Below are 6,000 nucleotides of genomic sequence, written 5' to 3'. Positions count from 1 at the left end.
GAAATATATTCAAAAACTCTACAGTTTCATGACCTAATGCTGAAGATAACTGGTCTGACTTCAGAAGTAAAAGACATGTAGTAACTTTGTGAAGCTAAAATACAATATTCTACAGATTAATATTGTATTAATCATCGTTTTATAAACTGATACACATGCATTCTGTGTCCAAAAGAACCAATATGGAACATTTCTGGGGGAAAATCTTTGTTTGGTTGGATTTTTTAATTAAAGGTAGACATTCTGAAGGTTCTTAGCTGAGTGTCTTGGCCCAGTGAGACAAATTCTGCAGTAAGCAGAGGTGGCAATAGATGAAAAAACAGAGACATTGGCCATAATTCTGCTGGGTTGGCTCTCCACATCCTGCCAATACAGCATGGATGAGTGTTCCTAATGCCGTCTGGCAGAAGCCTCAGAGGTCTCCATCTCGGACCTCTGTGTTGTGACAGCTGAGCAAGGTGTTTGCTGCCATAGTGACTGTGTCCACTGGAAAAACCAAACATTGCTTATAGTGCTTGGTACCACCCTCTGAGGAAAAGGACAGCTCCAGTCATAAAGATACATTCAAAGAGCTAACAGGACCCTTGTGCTGTTGGATCCTGTGTGTGTGCTGGGAGAACAAGGCCAGTGACTCAGAGACTGAGCCACTGCATGCGAAAGGGTGGGTTTCTACCCTGTTCTGATATGGGAGCATGAAGCCAAATGAACAGAAGCTTTTCCTTAACCCTCCTTGGTCCTGCTGGCATGGTCAGCACATGGTCTCTCCCTGACCAGAGAAGGTTGTAAACAGCAGTGAGTGCATGTGAGAAGCTCAAGGTGGATATGGCAGGAGTAATGGAGAGTAAAATATATGTGCAGGAAGCTTAAATCTTTATGTCCCAGAAGGTAATTAGGTTTTTTTTTCCTTTTTTTTTTTTTTTTCTAACCGCAACTTGTTTTCTCCATTATGATCATACCCTGACTCCCTCCGAAAAGAAAAGAGAACATTTCCTCCCAGGGAATCAAGTCCTTACCCGGGTTTATTTCTTTTTCCTTAGTGCATACCACTCCCAACAACCGTGTTTGTCCCAGTCTGACCTTACACAGATTTTCTTCCACTAGATGGAGCTTGAGTATCTCCTCACCGCTCATCCCTGCAGCTCCCTGCATCCGTGCTCTGCCCGGGAGCCCGGCGCAAGGCTTGGAAGCAGCCGCCTCCAGCAGTGCAGTTATGGCTCTTGACCTGCACTGTTGGCATCCTGCTTGCCAAACCGTATCATTGATAATACTCTTTTTTTTCCTGTGCTGAGAACAACAAATTATTTCTTAGTGGAAAGCCAGAGACACCACGAGCTAATTCCTTGAGAGGATTCCTTAAGTCAGACGCTTGTTTGTAGAGCACCATCATGCAATTTGCAAGTCTCAAAGTCTTCAGTGTAGCTGTGTCCCATCATAAGCTTTGGGCTGTATGGTTTGGGAAAGTAACTTCCAAAATCTGGCTGGGATCTGTTCTGGTTAAATGTTATTTGACGGCAGAATTGTCTGAATGCACAGACCTCTAGTGATGATATTGTGGGGAGAAGCATCCATGCAGGCTAGTCAGGCTGATCTGGAGCTCAGTCACAGTAGGCTCATGTCAGTACTAAAATTCACTGCAAATGGTTCTAGACAGATATGAAAACTGTTCCATGAGGGGCTCTGTGAAGACCAAACAGATAATCATTTTATTGTATTTGGAAACTGTGTTTCCAAAAAAAAAAAAGTAATCTGATTTCACTGTCCACAAAGAAAAATCAAAAGGAGTTTTTAATACTGTGTATGTGTCCTTCTTAACCCTGGCATACACTAATTTTAGCTGCTTTTATACTGTGTATTTGGACTTCAATGAGTGAAATCTTCGAGCTCTCTGAATGGGAAAGGGATTTCTGTTATTCAGGGAGGAGGGAACTACCAGCCGCAGAAAGAATTCAGTGCTTAGGAGAGTAAAGCTTAAAGTGAAGTTGCTGATTTCCTCAGACCTGGGACTCTACACTGCTGAGGGAATAATATAAATAGGGTGAAAAAACCGTGTCCTTTCTGTATCGTAAGAGCAGAGAACTTGTTTATTTCACAAAAATGTTCTTCTCCTAAGCATTGCTTCTTATACAGTTAGAAAAATCTGTTATTAATCTGTATCTGTATTAAATCTGCGGCATAAAACTGAGGGGAAGTGATGTTTTTGTAATTTTCAACAATTCTGACTATAGGATTGAACACCCGGAGCAGGACTGACCTCACCTGGGTGGTTCTGTACAGCACCTAACTCAGTGTCAAATGTCTTGTAAATCACAGTAACGCCCACAGGAAGTGTACAGAACTGCAGGGTGCACTGAGAAAGCTGGATTCCTTAGGGAAACATCAGATAGTGATATTATTTCCAGGCTATTTTTTTCTAAATTGAGACTTTAGCTACCAGACAATTTATAAGCTGAAAAATTCAAGATGCACCTCAAGCTGAATTTTGCTGACCAACGTTAAACTCTGTAGAGGAGGTGTTTTCCCTTCTCTTGAACAGGGGAGTTGGAAACTTGCTGTTGACATAGCAGTCATTCTGCTGCAAATGAAGATTTTGGCGAAAACTGCACTGGTCATCCTTGAAAGCCAAGGCACATCTGTGAGCCTGACAAGCTGCTCACCTTTGAGCCCTCCCTGGGCACCGGAGTAGCTCAGTGTGGGTGTCAGTTTTCTGACTCTGCTTGCAAAGTGTTTAATGGTGACTGAACCCCAAATGATCAGTCGATTGTGCACTGTCCTCTCCAGCAAAGGGTGTCCTCATGAACGGTATCTGTCACATGAGCTCCCCCAATGTACTGATTACAGGGATAAACAGTGGATGCTGGGAACTACCCAAAGTGATGGGTGAGCTTTTTAGAGCCTGCCTGTGTTGCAGGCTTCAGTTACAAAAAGCATGGCCTTTTTTCTCTTGTTCTCTGGTTATTTTGAAAGTGTGTTTGGTTTCAGAGCTAATGGCGACATTGTTTGCTTGCCAGTCAGCTGATTGGCCATTGTACTTTTAAATAGGAGGGATTTAAACTAATGCTCTATAACTGTTCTGGAAAAAACGTAACTTTACAACTGGGCTCAGATAATGACAGAGAGAAATGCCACTCACTATTGCAAGAGGGCTGCTTTCAAAATGATCTGTAGCTGCAGTGGGGAAAAAATGTTGACTGAGAGCTGGTAAAGTCATGGTCCACCTGATGTTTGGATGATGCTCTTATAGCTGGTTTGTCAAGGGCACCTGAAGAGTCAGCTATTGCACTGGAAAAGCAATGGAAAAGTCATCCTGTGAGTGCTCAGAAACAAACATATCACCACGTCAGGGTCATCCCCACAGTGTTGCTTTGCATTTCCAAGACTCATTTCTGAAGGGAAAAGTTCTTGAATGATATCGCTCGACTTTGGTGATTTCAAAGGCATCTCAGATCAACAAGACTGAGGCTGGCTGTATGAGTAAGTCCTGTCTGAAAGTTGGGGAGACAAGAGCATTCAGGACTGAAGTCAGAAAAAGTCCAAGATTTGTTCAAAGGGAGGTAAGAAGTCTATCACATACCCAGAACACATCCTCCCCACAGAGCACAGGAGCTGTCAGACAGACATCTCCAATCTGACTATTTAAAGCATTCTGACACTCCTGTTTTTTTCCTATTTGTATGCTCAGAGAGGGACAGAGAAGGGTGCTTCTGCTTTCAAATGAGGCTGCAGCAAGAGAGAAGAGTGTGCCTAGTGCTCCTTTTAATCTGCCATCTTTCCGCCTACCTGCCTGAAGTAATGATAATACCCACAGGGATTTGCACCTCTCAGCTGGAGCATGAAAAGTTCTCCAAGGAGGGTGAGGCACACCGTTTCAGAGAGTACCATAAATAAAACTGCCAGGCTCCAGGGAGGACAGACTGGAGATGTATATTTGAAGAGTTAGAAGGCGGGGAGCAATTCACCTGTGGGGATTAAGGGTCAAGATACAGGGCAACAGCAGTGCTAAGGATGAATGTTGAAGTCAGAGGGAGTGGTAGCCAAAGCCATGTAGCAGGTTTTCGGGCACTGGGCTGTGTTTCTTCAAAGACTGCCATCTCCTCTGGAGGGGAGGGCTTCACCTCGCAATCGCTGCGTTAGTTTGTCAGCCACCTTCATACCCTCCCCTCCCACACTCAGCAGTGACTTTCTGAACCCTCTGATGCTCCTGTTTTCAAATGTATTTCCTTATTATTTTCCCCAGAGATAAATCTCTCTTGTCAGTGCACTTCAAGCTATGCTTTCAGTTGTTTTTTTGTTCTGTTATTCTCTGTAAGTGCTGGTGTAAAACTGAGCTGTCACAGAACAAATCGGCAAAATAATTGTCTCTGACGGGGTATTCACATCATGTAACTGCCAGTGTCTGGCACAGATATTTAAACTAGCCAAAGAAACTGTTCTGAATCACAGAAAGGCTTTGATTTTTGAATGTGTTGTAGGTCTGAGTGTTCACTCCCCATTTTGTCTCACCCTCAAGGTCCCACTCCAATCCCCCCCCCCCAGTCTGGAGGAAGCCTTTGCATCATCATCACGTCCAACCTGGAATATTAATTGAATCTGTGAAAGATGAAGTCATGACAACTGTCTCAAAATAAGCCTCCCCCTACTTACTCCCCATAATCCTGCTAAGTGGCTCCAATTCACATTCTGGGGATAGGGTTAAGGATCTGATTTAGAGGTGGAGCTGGCTGAGTTCAGGATGGCTTTTGGGGTTACTGCTGCTGCCTGTCCATCCACCCATGCTCCCTGGAAGCTGAGATGGTTTGTGGGTGAGCTCCAGCCCAGCTGCAGCCTCCAGCTCAGCACTGCAAAGCCAGGCAGAACTGGTAATATCGGGGCAGAGATGAGTAACTGCACTTCTCACATGGGCATCTTATTTAGGCACACAAAAATAGGCTGATTACATGCTGGCTTGTAATTTATCCTCCTCTTCCCTCACTTTGATCTTAGAAGGAATAAAGACTAAATTTTATGAATTGTGTTCAAGTACTTGACTATGCAATTAGGAAATGCAGTTTGAAAGTCTCACTAATTGCCTGTCTACACCATAAGCCATTTAAATAGTTTTAAAAAATGTATCCCCTTAGTACTTGACCCTGTTTCATAGAGCAACTTCCTTTCACTTGGACATCAAGCCAGTATCCTGGGTGCAAAGGCAAGTGAGTGACACGGTGCAGGGGAATCTGCCTTTAAGACAAGGAGTTTCTCCTGCAGCCATGGGGTTTCTTTCTCTTCCCTTGTCATCTGCATCTTCACTCCTCCTGTTGCAGACAGACTGACGCTATCCATGAGCGAGGGAAATATGTGGCAGTAAATCAGGGAGGGTATCTGCACTGGAAGTGGGGGTTAGGAAATTTAGAAAATCAAAAGCCCTGAGGTTCCTTTCTCTCCCACGTAGCCAAGATCAGTTTCAAAACGACTGCCCTGCAGAATACCCATGATTGACAACTTCAGTGTCCAAATATACTGCCTAAACCCAACACCAGATTACAAGGAGGGCTCCTTGAATGTGTCCCTCATTCTTAGTCTCTTTCCCTAATCTGCTGCTTACTATTTTGGAAGTCTGATTCAGGCCAGCTGTTCATATATATGTATTTATATACATAAGTATTTTCATCTGTGGTTGCTTTATGGTTATCCCTGATAGATTCTAGAAAGCCATCAACTCCAGACAACATTTATTAAAGGTTTTTAATCAGCAATTTGGTTTAGATAACATAAATGTTGTTAATAGTATATATTGATGAGGAAAGAATTGTACCCAAGAGTCATGGATGAAGACATGTCATTTCAGACTAGCCAAAAATTTGTTGTTAATACCATGTAGAGAGATAAGTAAAGATTTTTTTATGCTTTTAGGTAGACTTTAGTACTAGAAAACTGCAAGCTACTAACTAATTATCACTGTTATTAAATGTCTGCCTTAGTGCAGAATACAGCTTATGAGCTTTAAAGCTTACACTAATCAAG

The sequence above is a fragment of the Pipra filicauda genome, unplaced genomic scaffold, assembly GCF_003945595.2.
Source record: "Pipra filicauda isolate LSUMZ 115617 unplaced genomic scaffold, ASM394559v2 scaffold98_size3848907_pilon, whole genome shotgun sequence".
NCBI classification, from domain to species: Eukaryota; Metazoa; Chordata; class Aves; order Passeriformes; family Pipridae; genus Pipra; species Pipra filicauda.
This window is presented reverse-complemented; position numbering follows the sequence as displayed.